The sequence below is a fragment of the Phyllobates terribilis genome, unplaced genomic scaffold, assembly GCF_046119375.1.
Source record: "Phyllobates terribilis strain yellow unplaced genomic scaffold, ASM4611937v1 Scaffold_5__5_contigs__length_657084704, whole genome shotgun sequence".
NCBI lineage: Eukaryota > Metazoa > Chordata > Amphibia > Anura > Dendrobatidae > Phyllobates > Phyllobates terribilis.
In genome coordinates, this window is record NW_027362765.1 from 653,111,882 (window position 1) to 653,131,600 (window position 19,719).

Here is a 19,719-nt window from a genome sequence, read left to right on the forward strand (position 1 = left end):
TGTTCCTACCTGCTAGTGCCTCCCTGTCTGCACTCTAGCTGTGCTTGCCTGTACCCCCCTGCCTGCTTACCCGCCTGCCTGCATACCAGTCGTGCCTGCCTATACCCACCAGTCTGTGTGCCAGCCTACCAGTCTGTTCCTGTATTCCCCTGTGTGGGTCAACAGCCGTGTCCGGGGTCTGTCCTGGAGTAGCACCTGGTCCCTCTGCTCGGTTCCTCCTTGGTGCACTGGCGTCGTATGCCGTCGTGCGACCCTGGTCGGATCGGGTGAATACCTAGTTACGCCCCTCCAGGCATTCACTCTCCGGCACGGTCCAGTGGAATCACTACCAATCACACGCACACGCCGCTTAGCCCGGGCGTGTGCATAACACTTCTGCAACTTTGAACATGAAAAATCCAATGATCTAGATCCCTTACATGCCTGCACTTTTCGGCTTGCTGCTGCTGCAATCCACGCGTTTTAGATCTGCATAACTCCACCTCTTTAAACACAGCACCTTCACCCCCTGCTGTTCCCACCCGCCTCAACACCGTTGGAAGGGAGGAGAACCAATTAAGGCGGGGGGTGGGGTGGAACGAGCAGCTGTCTACCCTTAGCAGGAGGGCTCCTGATTACATACCTCTCCTGCTGCTGCTGCTGCTGGCTGTCCAGCAGCAGACTGAAGGTGGCTGCTGCTGTGCACAGGTATATAAAGGCTCAGAGCCTATTATGACACGCGCAGCCAGCGTTCCATTGCCACATTCCATCTACTGCAGGCAGGATACCTGGCTGGCTGAATGTCGCTGAGAAGCTTACAGAGACCGCCATAAGCAACAGTTTAACAGAATGCCACAGACTAATCAACCAAACTTTTTGGGTTGGGTTCTCTTTTATAGTCTGCAGGCATTAAATGAAAGAAGTCAGTGTTCCAGCAGAAGGAGACAACGTTTCAGAAAAGGCATTGTAGCAAACCAAAAAAGAAATTTTAAGCGCAGCAGAGTAACCAGCGCACATACCTGTTAGCTCAGGTGAGTTTAAAAGGCTGCTGTTGATAACAAGGGCATTTGCTAAATAGATGGTGTGTGTGCAACAATATACTGAAAGGTCAATTATATTGTGCAGCTTATCTCACCACCTGTAGTTATTTAGGTGAAAGCTCCAAAATGCTTGCCTAATATGTCTGTTTATCCAAAAGGAAGTAAAAAGGGAGAGCTAGAAAGATAGCATTGCATCACATTACATGGCAATGCAATGCACAGTTGCTGAAGTTGAACCAAAATGAGCTTGTAATCTGGCTTCTGCAACTTTGAACATGAAAAATCCAATGAGGAGAAGAAAAGCAAAGCCAAAGAGTCCATCCCAAAATCCGACAAACAAGCAAAATGAACAAAAAACATTGAATTCAATTCTTTCTGATTTTAGAAACTGCATTAAAGAAGGGGTGCACCGGTCCTGGAGATACTGCAATACCAGGTCAATGCGTGGAGTGGACAGAGCAAGCTCTTTTTCCATCTCCCTGTTCTAAAAATCCATTTAATATATGGTCCCCAGATAGGGGACGTATCAGATATTAAACTGATAAGAACAGATACTACACTTGATCTTAGCCAAAAGGCCGAGAAGCGATAACCAGAATTGGTTTCAAACTACGGAGCCACCCAAGGATCCTGAAAAGTCCATTTGTGGAGATGAGCTCCTGGACTCCCGTTAAGAAGACACGTTGTCAACCTCTAGATCCCTTACATGCCTGCACTTTTCGGCTTGCTGCTGCTGCAATCCACGCGTTTTAGATCTGCATAACTCCACCTCTTTAAACACAGCACCTTCACCCCCTGCTGTTCCCACCCGCCTCAACACCGTTGGAAGGGAGGAGAACCAATTAAGGCGGGGGGTGGGGTGGAACGATCAGCTGTCTACCCTTAGCAGGAGGGCTCCTGATTACATACCTCTCCTGCTGCTGCTGCTGCTGGCTGTCCAGCAGCAGACTGAAGGTGGCTGCTGCTGTGCACAGGTATATAAAGGCTCAGAGCCTATTATGACACGCGCAGCCAGCGTTCCATTGCCACATTCCATCTACTGCAGGCAGGGTACCTGGCTGGCTGAATGTCGCTGAGAAGCTCACAGAGACCGCCATAAGCAACAGTTTAACAGAATGCCACAGACTAATCAACCAAACTTTTTGGGTTGGGTTCTCTTTTATAGTCTGCAGGCATTAAATGAAAGAAGTCAGTGTTCCAGCAGAAGGAGACAACGTTTCAGAAAAGGCATTGTAGCAAACCAAAAAAGAAATTTTAAGCACAGCAGAGTAACCAGCGCACATACCTGTTAGCTCAGGTGAGTTTAAAAGGCTGCTGTTGATAACAAGGGCATTTGCTAAATAGATGGTGTGTGTGCAACAATATACTGAAAGGTCAATTATATTGTGCAGCTTATCTCACCACCTGTAGTTATTTAGGTGAAAGCTCCAAAATGCTTGCCTAATATGTCTGTTTATCCAAAAGGAAGTAAAAAGGGAGAGCTAGAAAGATAGCATTGCATCACATTACATGGCAATGCAATGCACAGTTGCTGAAGTTGAACCAAAATGAGCTTGTAATCTGGCTTCTGCAACTTTGAACATGAAAAATCCAATGAGGAGAAGAAAAGCAAAGCCAAAGAGTCCATCCCAAAATCTGACAAACAAGCAAAATGAACAAAAAACATTGAATTCAATTCTTTCTGATTTTAGAAACTGCATTAAAGAAGGGGTGCACCGGTCCTGGAGATACTGCAATACCAGGTCAATGCGTGGAGTGGACAGAGCAAGCTCTTTTTCCATCTCCCTGTTCTAAAAATCCATTTAATATATGGTCCTCAGATAGGGGACGTATCAGATATTAAACTGATAAGAACAGATACTACACTTGATCTTAGCCAAAAGGCCGAGAAGCGATAACCAGAATTGGTTTCAAACTACGGAGCCACCCAAGGATCCTGAAAAGTCCATTTGTGGAGATGAGCTCCTGGACTCCCGTTAAGAAGACATGTTGTCAACCTCTAGATCCCTTACATGCCTGCACTTTTCGGCTTGCTGCTGCTGCAATCCACGCGTTTTAGATCTGCATAACTCCACCTCTTTAAACACAGCACCTTCACCCCCTGCTGTTCCCACCCGCCTCAACACCGTTGGAAGGGAGGAGAACCAATTAAGGCGGGGGGTGGGGTGGAACGAGCAGCTGTCTACCCTTAGCAGGAGGGCTCCTGATTACATACCTCTCCTGCTGCTGCTGCTGCTGGCTGTCCAGCAGCAGACTGAAGGTGGCTGCTGCTGTGCACAGGTATATAAAGGCTCAGAGCCTATTATGACACGCGCAGCCAGCGTTCCATTGCCACATTTCATCTACTGCAGGCAGGATACCTGGCTGGCTGAATGTCGCTGAGAAGCTCACAGAGACCGCCATAAGCAACAGTTTAACAGAATGCCACAGACTAATCAACCAAACTTTTTGGGTTGGGTTCTCTTTTATAGTCTGCAGGCATTAAATGAAAGAAGTCAGTGTTCCAGCAGAAGGAGACAACGTTTCAGAAAAGGCATTGTAGCAAACCAAAAAAGAAATTTTAAGCGCAGCAGAGTAACCAGCGCACATACCTGTTAGCTCAGGTGAGTTTAAAAGGCTGCTGTTGATAACAAGGGCATTTGCTAAATAGATGGTGTGTGTGCAACAATATACTGAAAGGTCAATTATATTGTGCAGCTTATCTCACCACCTGTAGTTATTTAGGTGAAAGCTCCAAAATGCTTGCCTAATATGTCTGTTTATCCAAAAGGAAGTAAAAAGGGAGAGCTAGAAAGATAGCATTGCAACACATTACATGGCAATGCAATGCACAGTTGCTGAAGTTGAACCAAAATGAGCTTGTAATCTGGCTTCTGCAACTTTGAACATGAAAAATCCAATGAGGAGAAGAAAAGCAAAGCCAAAGAGTCCATCCCAAAATCCGACAAACAAGCAAAATGAACAAAAAACATTGAATTCAATTCTTTCTGATTTTAGAAACTGCATTAAAGAAGGGGTGCACCGGTCCTGGAGATACTGCAATACCAGGTCAATGCGTGGAGTGGACAGAGCAAGCTCTTTTTCCATCTCCCTGTTCTAAAAATCCATTTAATATATGGTCCCCAGATAGGGGACGTATCAGATATTAAACTGATAAGAACAGATACTACACTTGATCTTAGCCAAAAGGCCGAGAAGCGATAACCAGAATTGGTTTCAAACTACGGAGCCACCCAAGGATCCTGAAAAGTCCATTTGTGGAGATGAGCTCCTGGACTCCCGTTAAGAAGACATGTTGTCAACCTCTAGATCCCTTACATGCCTGCACTTTTCGGCTTGCTGCTGCTGCAATCCACGCGTTTTAGATCTGCATAACTCCACCTCTTTAAACACAGCACCTTCACCCCCTGCTGTTCCCACCCGCCTCAACACCGTTGGAAGGGAGGAGAACCAATTAAGGCGGGGGGTGGGGTGGAACGAGCAGCTGTCTACCCTTAGCAGGAGGGCTCCTGATTACATACCTCTCCTGCTGCTGCTGCTGCTGGCTGTCCAGCAGCAGACTGAAGGTGGCTGCTGCTGTGCACAGGTATATAAAGGCTCAGAGCCTATTATGACACGCGCAGCCAGCGTTCCATTGCCACATTTCATCTACTGCAGGCAGGATACCTGGCTGGCTGAATGTCGCTGAGAAGCTCACAGAGACCGCCATAAGCAACAGTTTAACAGAATGCCACAGACTAATCAACCAAACTTTTTGGGTTGGGTTCTCTTTTATAGTCTGCAGGCATTAAATGAAAGAAGTCAGTGTTCCAGCAGAAGGAGACAACGTTTCAGAAAAGGCATTGTAGCAAACCAAAAAAGAAATTTTAAGCGCAGCAGAGTAACCAGCGCACATACCTGTTAGCTCAGGTGAGTTTAAAAGGCTGCTGTTGATAACAAGGGCATTTGCTAAATAGATGGTGTGTGTGCAACAATATACTGAAAGGTCAATTATATTGTGCAGCTTATCTCACCACCTGTAGTTATTTAGGTGAAAGCTCCAAAATGCTTGCCTAATATGTCTGTTTATCCAAAAGGAAGTAAAAAGGGAGAGCTAGAAAGATAGCATTGCAACACATTACATGGCAATGCAATGCACAGTTGCTGAAGTTGAACCAAAATGAGCTTGTAATCTGGCTTCTGCAACTTTGAACATGAAAAATCCAATGAGGAGAAGAAAAGCAAAGCCAAAGAGTCCATCCCAAAATCCGACAAACAAGCAAAATGAACAAAAAACATTGAATTCAATTCTTTCTGATTTTAGAAACTGCATTAAAGAAGGGGTGCACCGGTCCTGGAGATACTGCAATACCAGGTCAATGCGTGGAGTGGACAGAGCAAGCTCTTTTTCCATCTCCCTGTTCTAAAAATCCATTTAATATATGGTCCCCAGATAGGGGACGTATCAGATATTAAACTGATAAGAACAGATAAGGTTTCAACGCAATTTTATTGATTCAAAAGTATATTTACAAAGGTTTTAAAAAAGAACATTTATAACATTACAATAAAATGATAAAACATGATAATAATCAATTCAAGTTTTTTGTAAAAACACAATTTACCATCATAAAACCATTGTAACAATTAAGAAAATCATAATTACAGATGTACTTGGGTTTATTTAATTACCACTAATTGTGTTCCATAATTGTACACACCACATAGAAGCCGCTTCTTTTGCTCCATACAGTTTTTTATCTCTGAGATAGTAAATATACATTTCACTTAAAGCAATTTTTATACAGTCTGTTGAATCAATATGATCATGTTTGAAGAGTAAAATATTTCTAACTTTCCACATGGCATTTTTAAAACAATTAATAATAATCCAGGCAACTCGGAATTGTTTAAAATTTGGACACTTAAAAAGACCATAAAAGACATAAAAGTGATTAAAATCTTTCAGGCCACATGCCCATTTTAAAAGTGGGCCTACCTTTCTCCAAACCTCCTGTGCAAAATGACAATTCCAAAAGAGATGCAATACAGACTCACTTTCCCCGCATATATCTCTTGGACATTTGGCTCTCGCCACCAGCCCCCGCCTATGTTGAAACTCACGGGTAGGGAGGCACTGGTGGACGATAGCCCAGGCAAGGTCCTTGTGTACATTTGCAAGATATTTCCCGTACACATTTCGCCACACCGTTTTGGACCTTGCCTGTGAAAAATTGGAGACAGGAATTGTGTCCTCAGAGTGTCTGCAAGCAATAGATACCTTCCTTTGGTCCCCCAATATATCAGGCTCCAATTCCTGGAGACCTAAAAGTCTGACCGTTTTCTCAAGTATCACATACTGTTTAGGTGGGCACAGGAGCACAGGAGAACTTAAAGGTAGGCTAAACCACCTTTTAAAAATCATTCCTGCTGCATATTTTAAAAAATAACTAAAAATGCCATCAGATTTAAAAACCTTAAAACAGAAGCAGAAATACTTTATATGGAAAAAGGTAAAAAAATTGGGTACATCTTTACCTCCATTAGATTTACATTTGTACATCAGATCTCTTTTTAACTTTTCCATTTTTGAACCCCATAAAAGCATAAAAACAATTCTTGTTACTTTCTTGATTTGTAAATTGGAAGGGGGAAACACCATTGCAACATACAACATAATGGGAATTAAAACAGCTTTAATAATTAAAATTTTACCTTCCATACTAAGGTTCCTTAAATTCCACAATGAGATCTTTTTTTCTATTTTATCCATTGCAGAGTCCCAGTTAGGGTCCCCCTCATTGGCTTGGTTAAAAATAATTCCTAAAATTTTTATGTGATTTTTCTGTATCACTATCCCAGGGGTCAAAGAGGAGTCCCATCCCCCCACATTAAAACAGTCACATTTATCTATATTTAATTTAAAACCTGAGGCTTCACAGAAAAATTGTGTGTTTCTCAATACCCTCCTCAGAGATGTGGAATCTGGACATAGTATGGTAACATCATCCATGTAACTTAGGGCTTTAAGTTGCATACCCCTACTCCCGGGAATAGGTACCCCTTTAATTACTTTATCTTTTCTCAGTATGGTTAATAGTGGTTCCATAACACAGATAAAGAGCAGTGGTGAGAGAGGGCACCCTTGTTTCACCCCTGATAATAGAGGAACCCCCTTCGTTAAAAACCCATTTACAGAAATTTGACTAAAACAAGAATGATATAAAAGCATAATGCGGGTTAAAATTTTCTCTGGAAACGCCATTTTTTTAAGAACCATAAAAAGAAATTAATGCGATACCCTGTCAAAAGCTTTTTCAAAGTCTAAGGATAAAATTGCAAGGTTTTGACTTCTCTCTTTTGAATACCATATGGTATCCCTAATTATGTTGAGGGACTCAGCTATGGTTCTTCCGGGAACACCACATACCTGGTTAGGGTGAATTAATTTGGCTATAAAGGGTTTTAAACGGACTGCAATAAGTTTAGCTAAAATTTTATAATCAAGGTTTAAAAGCGTAATAGGCCGCCAGTTTTTAAGTTGGCTCCTATCCCCTTTTTTATATATTAAAGATACCAGACCTCTCCTCCAAGATGGGGGTAATTTATTAGTATTAAAAGCTTCTTTAAACAATAAAAACATATCGTTCTTTAAAATTCCCCAAAAAGTCAGATAAAACTCAATCGGTAGACCGTCTTCCCCAGGGGCTTTCCCACTGGAGAAACTTTTAAAAATCTGTAAAAGTTCCTCACTGGTGAGATCCCTAGATAAAATACCCTGGTCTAAAATATCTAACTTAAAATCAAGGGAATTAATAGCATACTCTAAAAAGGATGGATCTATAACTTTAGTGTTAAAAAGAAGTTGATAAAAATTAAAAGCTTTTCCTAACATACCCTTAATATCATTTTCACCTTCAAGATTTAGGATTGCGTCCCTCCTCCCCATTACCTTTTTGAAGAAGAATCGGGAGCATTTCTCTCCTTCCTCCAGGTGCTGTACATGGGAGTTAAAAATTATTTGTTTTCCTTTTTCATTAAGAGCATTTTTTATTTCAGACTTAAGATTTGCAATATCATCATCCACATCAATACCAACTTCTTTTAGTTTAAAGAGTACTTGTAATCTCATATTAAAAACATAAAACCACTGCTTTTTCTTTTTTGCTTTCATTTTCCCTGCCTTAATAAAAAATAATTTAATCTTAGGTTTAATGCTCTCCCACCAATCCAGCATCGAGGCGCGGGGGTCTCTCTTTGATTGCCAGCACTGGTAGGCCTGCACAAACCGCTTTTGAATATCAATATCCTCTAGGAGAGTTGTATTTAATCTCCATGGGCCTCTTGAGGTATTTTGTTCCCCTGCTAACTCTAAAAACACAGATAAAACTTTATGATCAGAGAATAAATTAGATAAAAGAAAACATTTACAAGGTTTAAAGGCAGTAGAAGCAAATATGAAATCAATTCTAGAAGAAACTCTTCCATTGGACCATGTAACACCTGGATCCGCCGGCAAGAGTTCCTTCCAGCAGTCCTGTAATCTAAAATCATCAATTAAACTTTTCAACAAATAGGAGGTACGGTCTTTACGATTCACATCCCCACCCTGCCGGGATTCCCCATCACGTAAACAATTAAAATCTCCTCCCACTAGCAGGGGGGTTGACCCAACACAAAATAATGGCAATATTTCAAGTAAATCCGCCCTTTCCTGCTTCCCAGGAGGAGCGTACACATTTAATAAACGTAAAGAAAGTCCATTAAAAACAAGATGTATTAAAATAGCTCTGCCAGGTATAATTTCAGTCACAGATTGAATGATGGTAGAATGTCCACGGCAAAGTAGTCCAACTCCGGAAGCACGACAGTCATTAGCACCGGACCACACAGAAGCGCCCAGTTTCCAGTCTTCTTTTAAGTCCTTATAATTTAAATTACTCTGTATACCACATTCTTGTAGAAAGCAGAAATCAAAGTCCAATGTCTCTAAATAAGAAAATAAAGCAGCCCTACGTGTAGGGCTCTTTAGGGACCTCACATTTAGTGAGGAGATTTTAAGAGGAACAGACATTAAGAAGAATCAGGATCTGAAGATGGGAAGAAGTCAATACACGGCACCTCCTCCTCCGCATCTCCAGGGGTCAGGATTTGTTTAATATTACCGGGATCTGAAGCAGGCAAAAAGGCATCATCCACTTTTGGCTCCTCATCTGGACCTCGACATCCGTGTTTTCTTTGGATATCAGGTTGCTTTACGTCCTCCCGTTGCCTTTTCAGAGGCTGGGAGCTGTCCATCTTTTCCAAGTCCTGTGCATCTGCAGTCCTCATGGCGGTCTGGTCTATGGAACGGGTGTCATCCCTCTGGGTCGTCTTGTCCTCTGGTCTGGTCACGGAACTACTGCGACTTCTGGTTCGAGGACCAGGGCTCGACTGGGTCTTAGCCGGGTCCTTTTTACTTCGCGCCCTAGAGGTCTCTCTATCCGACACACTGGTTGATCGATTAAGGAGCGTACCCTTTTTGCCCTTACCCAAGATCACCGATGATGGTGTGGCGAATCTGGGTGCTTGCTTAATCGGGGTACTAGAGGTCTCCTCAGTTCCACATAATGCCGGTGGTGCATTCATGCTGGATGAGGACCCTTCCTCTTGACTCTGAGATACGGCAACATCTAGAGCCAGAACATCGATCAATTCCACAGAGAGCGAACCCTCGGTTAATCTTATGGAACCCCTATGACCGTCCTTCTGTGGAACTACCAGCGGGCCCTCTGGCGGAGCCGTTGAAGGATTTGTTCCGGACCCGTCAGCGTGCGCCAACCCAGGTCCAGGGGCAGGTGTAGTAATACTCCCTCCGAAGTATTCTTGGATAGTCAGTTGACCTGACTTAAACATGTCATATGTTTTTGACTTTTTGCTCGGACAATTCCTGAAGGCGTGACCTGCCTTCCCACATAGGTTACATACGATCTCAGAGTCACACGTAGCGGAGGTGTGCCCACTCTTACCGCACTTGTTGCAAAAGACTACATGAACCCTTGTACAATTTTCTCGTGTATGCCCATATTCATGACAATTCCGGCATTGAAGGGGCATTCCTGGGTAGCGTAGGAATCCCCTGACATTACCAATGGCAAAATTAGCAGGCGGGTGGTGAAGACCACCAATGCCGCTCTGATCTGGATGGAACTTCACCAGGTATTTCCTCTTCCCATTCCAGAAGCGCTGGGAGTTGAGGATATCATGTGAGAAGCGCACTGACTTGCAGTAACGCTTCAAAAAGGTTTCGATATCGCCCTCAGAGACAAATGGGCTGTACATGAAGATCACCAAGGGTACTTCCTCTTCACCGTACAGGAAGTCAAAGCTCAGCCCGTTCAGTCTCTCATCGTCCTTGTCCGCAACCATCAGTGCTGCATGGATATTATCACAGCATGATTTAGCCATAAAGGAAATGGTATATCGCCCACGGAATTCCTGATCGTAAAGACACAGGATCTTATCTCGCTCCAGGTGGAAGAACCCAAAAAGAATCTCATGCACGATGTACTGCAGATTCTTCTCATGGCGCTGGCATTCATCCACCATGATTCTAATGGACTGTCGCAGTGGAGTCTCCCCCACCGCAAATCCAAAAGAAAAAGGCATTTTCGGCCCTCAGGGACTAAGCCCTCCCCCAATAGTAACAAGGGAATGAATCCCACAAAAGCAGGAACAAACCCAAGACCGAGGGAGGGGTACCCCAAGAACTTACACAGCCCACTAAGCGATAAAGCTCAGCAAAGGAAAACGCCCTTATTTCCTCGGGTCGCCCCGAAGACAAGACGCGATCGCTCCCCGTTGTCCGGGGACTAAGCCGACCTGCCAATAGCTGCAAGGGGGTGAAGCTCCCTCCGTTAAGAGAGAGCGATCCCCCAAGGCCAACAAGTCGGGTACCCCAGGCACCTCCTAGCCGAGACCAAGGCAGCAACCGTTAGATCACTGCACCTGATCTTAGCCAAAAGGCCGAGAAGCGATAACCAGAATTGGTTTCAAACTACGGAGCCACCCAAGGATCCTGAAAAGTCCATTTGTGGAGATGAGCTCCTGGACTCCCGTTAAGAAGACATGTTGTCAACCTCTAGATCCCTTACATGCCTGCACTTTTCGGCTTGCTGCTGCTGCAATCCACGCGTTTTAGATCTGCATAACTCCACCTCTTTAAACACAGCACCTTCACCCCCTGCTGTTCCCACCCGCCTCAACACCGTTGGAAGGGAGGAGAACCAATTAAGGCGGGGGGTGGGGTGGAACGAGCAGCTGTCTACCCTTAGCAGGAGGGCTCCTGATTACATACCTCTCCTGCTGCTGCTGCTGCTGGCTGTCCAGCAGCAGACTGAAGGTGGCTGCTGCTGTGCACAGGTATATAAAGGCTCAGAGCCTATTATGACACGCGCAGCCAGCGTTCCATTGCCACATTCCATCTACTGCAGGCAGGATACCTGGCTGGCTGAATGTCGCTGAGAAGCTCACAGAGACCGCCATAAGCAACAGTTTAACAGAATGCCACAGACTAATCAACCAAACTTTTTGGGTTGGGTTCTCTTTTATAGTCTGCAGGCATTAAATGAAAGAAGTCAGTGTTCCAGCAGAAGGAGACAACGTTTCAGAAAAGGCATTGTAGCAAACCAAAAAAGAAATTTTAAGCGCAGCAGAGTAACCAGCGCACATACCTGTTAGCTCAGGTGAGTTTAAAAGGCTGCTGTTGATAACAAGGGCATTTGCTAAATAGATAGTGTGTGTGCAACAATATACTGAAAGGTCAATTATATTGTGCAGCTTATCTCACCACCTGTAGTTATTTAGGTGAAAGCTCCAAAATGCTTGCCTAATATGTCTGTTTATCCAAAAGGAAGTAAAAAGGGAGAGCTAGAAAGATAGCATTGCATCACATTACATGGCAATGCAATGCACAGTTGCTGAAGTTGAACCAAAATGAGCTTGTAATCTGGCTTCTGCAACTTTGAACATGAAAAATCCAATGAGGAGAAGAAAAGCAAAGCCAAAGAGTCCATCCCAAAATCCGACAAACAAGCAAAATGAACAAAAAACATTGAATTCAATTCTTTCTGATTTTAGAAACTGCATTAAAGAAGGGGTGCACCGGTCCTGGAGATACTGCAATACCAGGTCAATGCGTGGAGTGGACAGAGCAAGCTCTTTTTCCATCTCCCTGTTCTAAAAATCCATTTAATATATGGTCCCCAGATAGGGGACGTATCAGATATTAAACTGATAAGAACAGATACTACACTTGATCTTAGCCAAAAGGCCGAGAAGCGATAACCAGAATTGGTTTCAAACTACGGAGCCACCCAAGGATCCTGAAAAGTCCATTTGTGGAGATGAGCTCCTGGACTCCCGTTAAGAAGACATGTTGTCAACCTCTAGATCCCTTACATGCCTGCACTTTTCGGCTTGCTGCTGCTGCAATCCACGCGTTTTAGATCTGCATAACTCCACCTCTTTAAACACAGCACCTTCACCCCCTGCTGTTCCCACCCGCCTCAACACCGTTGGAAGGGAGGAGAACCAATTAAGGCGGGGGGTGGGGTGGAACGAGCAGCTGTCTACCCTTAGCAGGAGGGCTCCTGATTACATACCTCTCCTGCTGCTGCTGCTGCTGGCTGTCCAGCAGCAGACTGAAGGTGGCTGCTGCTGTGCACAGGTATATAAAGGCTCAGAGCCTATTATGACACGCGCAGCCAGCGTTCCATTGCCACATTCCATCTACTGCAGGCAGGATACCTGGCTGGCTGAATGTCGCTGAGAAGCTCACAGAGACCGCCATAAGCAACAGTTTAACAGAATGCCACAGACTAATCAACCAAACTTTTTGGGTTGGGTTCTCTTTTATAGTCTGCAGGCATTAAATGAAAGAAGTCAGTGTTCCAGCAGAAGGAGACAACGTTTCAGAAAAGGCATTGTAGCAAACCAAAAAAGAAATTTTAAGCGCAGCAGAGTAACCAGCGCACATACCTGTTAGCTCAGGTGAGTTTAAAAGGCTGCTGTTGATAACAAGGGCATTTGCTAAATAGATGGTGTGTGTGCAACAATATACTGAAAGGTCAATTATATTGTGCAGCTTATCTCACCACCTGTAGTTATTTAGGTGAAAGCTCCAAAATGCTTGCCTAATATGTCTGTTTATCCAAAAGGAAGTAAAAAGGGAGAGCTAGAAAGATAGCATTGCATCACATTACATGGCAATGCAATGCACAGTTGCTGAAGTTTAACCAAAATGAGCTTGTAATCTGGCTTCTGCAACTTTGAACATGAAAAATCCAATGAGGAGAAGAAAAGCAAAGCCAAAGAGTCCATCCCAAAATCCGACAAACAAGCAAAATGAACAAAAAACATTGAATTCAATTCTTTCTGATTTTAGAAACTGCATTAAAGAAGGGGTGCACCGGTCCTGGAGATACTGCAATACCAGGTCAATGCGTGGAGTGGACAGAGCAAGCTCTTTTTCCATCTCCCTGTTCTAAAAATCCATTTAATATATGGTCCCCAGATAGGGGACGTATCAGATATTAAACTGATAAGAACAGATACTACACTTGATCTTAGCCAAAAGGCCGAGAAGCGATAACCAGAATTGGTTTCAAACTACGGAGCCACCCAAGGATCCTGAAAAGTCCATTTGTGGAGATGAGCTCCTGGACTCCCGTTAAGAAGACATGTTGTCAACCTCTAGATCCCTTACATGCCTGCACTTTTCGGCTTGCTGCTGCTGCAATCCACGCGTTTTAGATCTGCATAACTCCACCTCTTTAAACACAGCACCTTCACCCCCTGCTGTTCCCACCCGCCTCAACACCGTTGGAAGGGAGGAGAACCAATTAAGGCGGGGGGTGGGGTGGAACGAGCAGCTGTCTACCCTTAGCAGGAGGGCTCCTGATTACATACCTCTCCTGCTGCTGCTGCTGCTGGCTGTCCAGCAGCAGACTGAAGGTGGCTGCTGCTGTGCACAGGTATATAAAGGCTCAGAGCCTATTATGACACGCGCAGCCAGCGTTCCATTGCCACATTCCATCTACTGCAGGCAGGATACCTGGCTGGCTGAATGTCGCTGAGAAGCTCACAGAGACCGCCATAAGCAACAGTTTAACAGAATGCCACAGACTAATCAACCAAACTTTTTGGGTTGGGTTCTCTTTTATAGTCTGCAGGCATTAAATGAAAGAAGTCAGTGTTCCAGCAGAAGGAGACAACGTTTCAGAAAAGGCATTGTAGCAAACCAAAAAAGAAATTTTAAGCGCAGCAGAGTAACCAGCGCACATACCTGTTAGCTCAGGTGAGTTTAAAAGGCTGCTGTTGATAACAAGGGCATTTGCTAAATAGATGGTGTGTGTGCAACAATATACTGAAAGGTCAATTATATTGTGCAGCTTATCTCACCACCTGTAGTTATTTAGGTGAAAGCTCCAAAATGCTTGCCTAATATGTCTGTTTATCCAAAAGGAAGTAAAAAGGGAGAGCTAGAAAGATAGCATTGCATCACATTACATGGCAATGCAATGCACAGTTGCTGAAGTTGAACCAAAATGAGCTTGTAATCTGGCTTCTGCAACTTTGAACATGAAAAATCCAATGAGGAGAAGAAAAGCAAAGCCAAAGAGTCCATCCCAAAATCCGACAAACAAGCAAAATGAACAAAAAACATTGAATTCAATTCTTTCTGATTTTAGAAACTGCATTAAAGAAGGGGTGCACCGGTCCTGGAGATACTGCAATACCAGGTCAATGCGTGGAGTGGACAGAGCAAGCTCTTTTTCCATCTCCCTGTTCTAAAAATCCATTTAATATATGGTCCCCAGATAGGGGACGTATCAGATATTAAACTGATAAGAACAGATTTTTTTATCGAAAGCCCGAATTCGTGTACAAAACCCGAGTGCGCTTAAAAAAGTGACAAGTGCCACAAAAAAAGTGCACTAGGATGCTGGTCTTCTTGAAACCCTCTCCAAAAGGAGAAGGGTCCCCCAAACCATTCCCCGTCCCTCCGAGCCAAAAGGCCACAGCGAGGAACAGGGACAAAAAGCCACCTCCAGCAGAAGCCAGAGGCGACCCAATCTTACCCCCAGCACCTGCCCGAGTTCTCACCCGAGCAAGGCACTGGGAGCCAAAGACTGTGCTCCCCTCCCGGAAGAGGGGAGCCAACAACGCTCTCCTCCCGAAAGAGGAGAGCCAGGGGGGTTCAGGGGGGAGCGGAACCTGATGGCCACACACTCCCCCCCTAGACCTGCCAAGAGAGGAACCCGTAAGGGAACCGCATCCCGACAAATTCCTAGTAGGACGTGACACACGTGAATAAGTGGACACACAGTGACAAAGAAATTAAATAAATAGTGAAGGTTTCACAGTATAATACTGCCCGGACCTTCGACCGGGAATTAAAAAATTCCCGATCCTAAGGCCAGAAGGCCCGGAATAAGGGTGTGTGCGAAGAAAGAAAATTTGAAGTGCTTGTGCAAATGTGCCATAAACTCAAGTGGGGTTCCCAATCCCAGTGAGTTAAGGCACCCCAGGGTCACCACTCCTGGGGCACTTCACACTTCGGGCTTTCGATCTTCCCCGGCCCAATGGCGTCGATCCTGGGGGGCCATGCTTTCCACCAGATGACTATATTAGCCATCTGGCGTACTAACAAGCGCCTAAACCCCAGTGTGCATAATGTATCAATCTACTAGGGCGGCCAACATCCAAAACGGCCTTTTCGAAAGATACTACACTTGATCTTAGCCAAAAGGCCGAGAAGCGATAACCAGAATTGGTTTCAAACTACGGAGCCACCCAAGGATCCTGAAAAGTCCATTTGTGGAGATGAGCTCCTGGACTCCCGTTAAGAAGACATGTTGTCAACCTCTAGATCCCTTACATGCCTGCACTTTTCGGCTTGCTGCTGCTGCAATCCACGCGTTTTAGATCTGCATAACTCCACCTCTTTAAACACAGCACCTTCACCCCCTGCTGTTCCCACCCGCCTCAACACCGTTGGAAGGGAGGAGAACCAATTAAGGCGGGGGGTGGGGTGGAACGAGCAGCTGTCTACCCTTAGCAGGAGGGCTCCTGATTACATACCTCTCCTGCTGCTGCTGCTGCTGGCTGTCCAGCAGCAGACTGAAGGTGGCTGCTGCTGTGCACAGGTATATAAAGGCTCAGAGCCTATTATGACACGCGCAGCCAGCGTTCCATTGCCACATTCCATCTACTGCAGGCAGGATACCTGGCTGGCTGAATGTCGCTGAGAAGCTCACAGAGACCGCCATAAGCAACAGTTTAACAGAATGCCACAGACTAATCAACCAAACTTTTTGGGTTGGGTTCTCTTTTATAGTCTGCAGGCATTAAATGAAAGAAGTCAGTGTTCCAGCAGAAGGAGACAACGTTTCAGAAAAGGCATTGTAGCAAACCAAAAAAGAAATTTTAAGCGCAGCAGAGTAACCAGCGCACATACCTGTTAGCTCAGGTGAGTTTAAAAGGCTGCTGTTGATAACAAGGGCATTTGCTAAATAGATGGTGTGTGTGCAACAATATACTGAAAGGTCAATTATATTGTGCAGCTTATCTCACCACCTGTAGTTATTTAGGTGAAAGCTCCAAAATGCTTGCCTAATATGTCTGTTTATCCAAAAGGAAGTAAAAAGGGAGAGCTAGAAAGATAGCATTGCATCACATTACATGGCAATGCAATGCACAGTTGCTGAAGTTGAACCAAAATGAGCTTGTAATCTGGCTTCTGCAACTTTGAACATGAAAAATCCAATGAGGAGAAGAAAAGCAAAGCCAAAGAGTCCATCCCAAAATCCGACAAACAAGCAAAATGAACAAAAAACATTGAATTCAATTCTTTCTGATTTTAGAAACTGCATTAAAGAAGGGGTGCACCGGTCCTGGAGATACTGCAATACCAGGTCAATGCGTGGAGTGGACAGAGCAAGCTCTTTTTCCATCTCCCTGTTCTAAAAATCCATTTAATATATGGTCCCCAGATAGGGGACGTATCAGATATTAAACTGATAAGAACAGATACTACACTTGATCTTAGCCAAAAGGCCGAGAAGCGATAACCAGAATTGGTTTCAAACTACGGAGCCACCCAAGGATCCTGAAAAGTCCATTTGTGGAGATGAGCTCCTGGACTCCCGTTAAGAAGACATGTTGTCAACCTCTAGATCCCTTACATGCCTGCACTTTTCGGCTTGCTGCTGCTGCAATCCACGCGTTTTAGATCTGCATAACTCCACCTCTTTAAACACAGCACCTTCACCCCCTGCTGTTCCCACCCGCCTCAACACCGTTGGAAGGGAGGAGAACCAATTAAGGCGGGGGGTGGGGTGGAACGAGCAGCTGTCTACCCTTAGCAGGAGGGCTCCTGATTACATACCTCTCCTGCTGCTGCTGCTGCTGGCTGTCCAGCAGCAGACTGAAGGTGGCTGCTGCTGTGCACAGGTATATAAAGGCTCAGAGCCTATTATGACACGCGCAGCCAGCGTTCCATTGCCACATTCCATCTACTGCAGGCAGGATACCTGGCTGGCTGAATGTCGCTGAGAAGCTCACAGAGACCGCCATAAGCAACAGTTTAACAGAATGCCACAGACTAATCAACCAAACTTTTTGGGTTGGGTTCTCTTTTATAGTCTGCAGGCATTAAATGAAAGAAGTCAGTGTTCCAGCAGAAGGAGACAACGTTTCAGAAAAGGCATTGTAGCAAACCAAAAAAGAAATTTTAAGCGCAGCAGAGTAACCAGCGCACATACCTGTTAGCTCAGGTGAGTTTAAAAGGCTGCTGTTGATAACAAGGGCATTTGCTAAATAGATGGTGTGTGTGCAACAATATACTGAAAGGTCAATTATATTGTGCAGCTTATCTCACCACCTGTAGTTATTTAGGTGAAAGCTCCAAAATGCTTGCCTAATATGTCTGTTTATCCAAAAGGAAGTAAAAAGGGAGAGCTAGAAAGATAGCATTGCATCACATTACATGGCAATGCAATGCACAGTTGCTGAAGTTGAACCAAAATGAGCTTGTAATCTGGCTTCTGCAACTTTGAACATGAAAAATCCAATGAGGAGAAGAAAAGCAAAGCCAAAGAGTCCATCCCAAAATCCGACAAACAAGCAAAATGAACAAAAAACATTGAATTCAATTCTTTCTGATTTTAGAAACTGCATTAAAGAAGGGGTGCACCGGTCCTGGAGATACTGCAATACCAGGTCAATGCGTGGAGTGGACAGAGCAAGCTCTTTTTCCATCTCCCTGTTCTAAAAATCCATTTAATATATGGTCCCCAGATAGGGGACGTATCAGATATTAAACTGATAAGAACAGATTTTTTTTTGATTGAAGCTGCATCCAAGGCACTGAAAAATGTGACCGAAGTCACACCAAAACAGCGCACGAGGCGAGGATTCATGTGGACCCTTCCCGGAGGAGAGGGTCCCCAATAAACCATCCCCATCCCTCCGAGCCAGAAGGCCACAGCGAGGGTCAGGGATCTCCGATGCTCTCCCCAGCCGAAGCCGGAGAAGAGCCGTTTTCGTGCTCCCAGCTTCCATCTAGGCTGCCACCCTAGTGGATCTGGAGCCTGTGTTGGTTTCTCAGCCCAAAGCTGACCGGACCTCCGACCGGGTTTATAAAAATTCCCCTTCCTAGCCCGGAGGCCAGGAAAAGGGGTGGTTGCTCAGAAAGTATGATTGGCAAAGGTGCGGCGTGCTACGAAGTCAAGTCTTTCTGGGGTTCCCAGTCCCAGTAAGCTTGGACTCCCACCAGGGCGCCTACTCCTGGGGCACATTGCTCCAAAGCCCTCACACTTACCCAGCCTAGTGACTTCGATCCTGGAGGGCCATGTTTTCCATCAGATAACTCTATGAGCCACCTGGCGTACTAACAAGTGCACCAAACCAGTGTGTAATATGCATCAATTTACTAGGGCAGCCCAAGGACAAAACTGCCTTTTCAAAAGATACTACACTTGATCTTAGCCAAAAGGCCGAGAAGCGATAACCAGAATTGGTTTCAAACTACGGAGCCACCCAAGGATCCTGAAAAGTCCATTTGTGGAGATGAGCTCCTGGACTCCCGTTAAGAAGACATGTTGTCAACCTCTAGATCCCTTACATGCCTGCACTTTTCGGCTTGCTGCTGCTGCAATCCACGCGTTTTAGATCTGCATAACTCCACCTCTTTAAACACAGCACCTTCACCCCCTGCTGTTCCCACCCGCCTCAACACCGTTGGAAGGAAGAAGAACCAATTAAGGCGGGGGGGGGGTGGAACGAGCAGCTGTCTACCCTTAGCAGGAGGGCTCCTGATTACATACCTCTCCTGCTGCTGCTGCTGCTGGCTGTCCAGCAGCAGACTGAAGGTGGCTGCTGCTGTGCACAGGTATATAAAGGCTCAGAGCCTATTATGACACGCGCAGCCAGCGTTCCATTGCCACATTCCATCTACTGCAGGCAGGATACCTGGCTGGCTGAATGTCGCTGAGAAGCTCACAGAGACCGCCATAAGCAACAGTTTAACAGAATGCCACAGACTAATCAACCAAACTTTTTGGGTTGGGTTCTCTTTTATAGTCTGCAGGCATTAAATGAAAGAAGTCAGTGTTCCAGCAGAAGGAGACAACGTTTCAGAAAAGGCATTGTAGCAAACCAAAAAAGAAATTTTAAGCGC

The 19,719-nt window shown here is 45.0% G+C and overlaps 8 non-coding genes and 3 pseudogenes across 8 annotated transcripts; all 11 read right to left on the bottom strand.

Moving 5' to 3' along the window:
* Positions 1–1,418: 1,418 nt before the first annotated feature.
* LOC141275017 (U2 spliceosomal RNA) lies at positions 1,419–1,609 on the bottom strand. The gene has a single exon (XR_012323273.1). It is a non-coding gene; the product is annotated as a U2 spliceosomal RNA (small nuclear RNA).
* Positions 1,610–2,724: 1,115 nt separating this feature from the next.
* Positions 2,725–2,915, bottom strand: LOC141149863 (U2 spliceosomal RNA). The gene has a single exon (XR_012246145.1). It is a non-coding gene; the product is annotated as a U2 spliceosomal RNA (small nuclear RNA).
* A 1,115-nt stretch (positions 2,916–4,030) lies between these two features.
* Positions 4,031–4,221, bottom strand: LOC141275018 (U2 spliceosomal RNA). Its single transcript, XR_012323274.1, has one exon. It is a non-coding gene; the product is annotated as a U2 spliceosomal RNA (small nuclear RNA).
* A 1,115-nt stretch (positions 4,222–5,336) lies between these two features.
* On the bottom strand, positions 5,337–5,525 carry LOC141150474 (U2 spliceosomal RNA). The gene has a single exon (XR_012246667.1). It is a non-coding gene; the product is annotated as a U2 spliceosomal RNA (small nuclear RNA).
* Positions 5,526–12,130: 6,605 nt separating this feature from the next.
* On the bottom strand, positions 12,131–12,321 carry LOC141275019 (U2 spliceosomal RNA). The gene has a single exon (XR_012323275.1). It is a non-coding gene; the product is annotated as a U2 spliceosomal RNA (small nuclear RNA).
* Positions 12,322–13,436: 1,115 nt separating this feature from the next.
* LOC141275020 (U2 spliceosomal RNA) lies at positions 13,437–13,627 on the bottom strand. Its single transcript, XR_012323276.1, has one exon. It is a non-coding gene; the product is annotated as a U2 spliceosomal RNA (small nuclear RNA).
* Positions 13,628–14,742: 1,115 nt separating this feature from the next.
* Positions 14,743–14,921, bottom strand: LOC141150327 (U2 spliceosomal RNA; annotated as a pseudogene).
* Positions 14,922–15,710: 789 nt separating this feature from the next.
* LOC141151294 (U2 spliceosomal RNA) lies at positions 15,711–15,802 on the bottom strand (annotated as a pseudogene).
* A 1,115-nt stretch (positions 15,803–16,917) lies between these two features.
* Positions 16,918–17,108, bottom strand: LOC141275022 (U2 spliceosomal RNA). The gene has a single exon (XR_012323278.1). It is a non-coding gene; the product is annotated as a U2 spliceosomal RNA (small nuclear RNA).
* A 1,115-nt stretch (positions 17,109–18,223) lies between these two features.
* On the bottom strand, positions 18,224–18,408 carry LOC141150229 (U2 spliceosomal RNA). The gene has a single exon (XR_012246487.1). It is a non-coding gene; the product is annotated as a U2 spliceosomal RNA (small nuclear RNA).
* Positions 18,409–18,932: 524 nt separating this feature from the next.
* Positions 18,933–19,048, bottom strand: LOC141151108 (U2 spliceosomal RNA; annotated as a pseudogene).
* Positions 19,049–19,719: the final 671 nt, after the last annotated feature.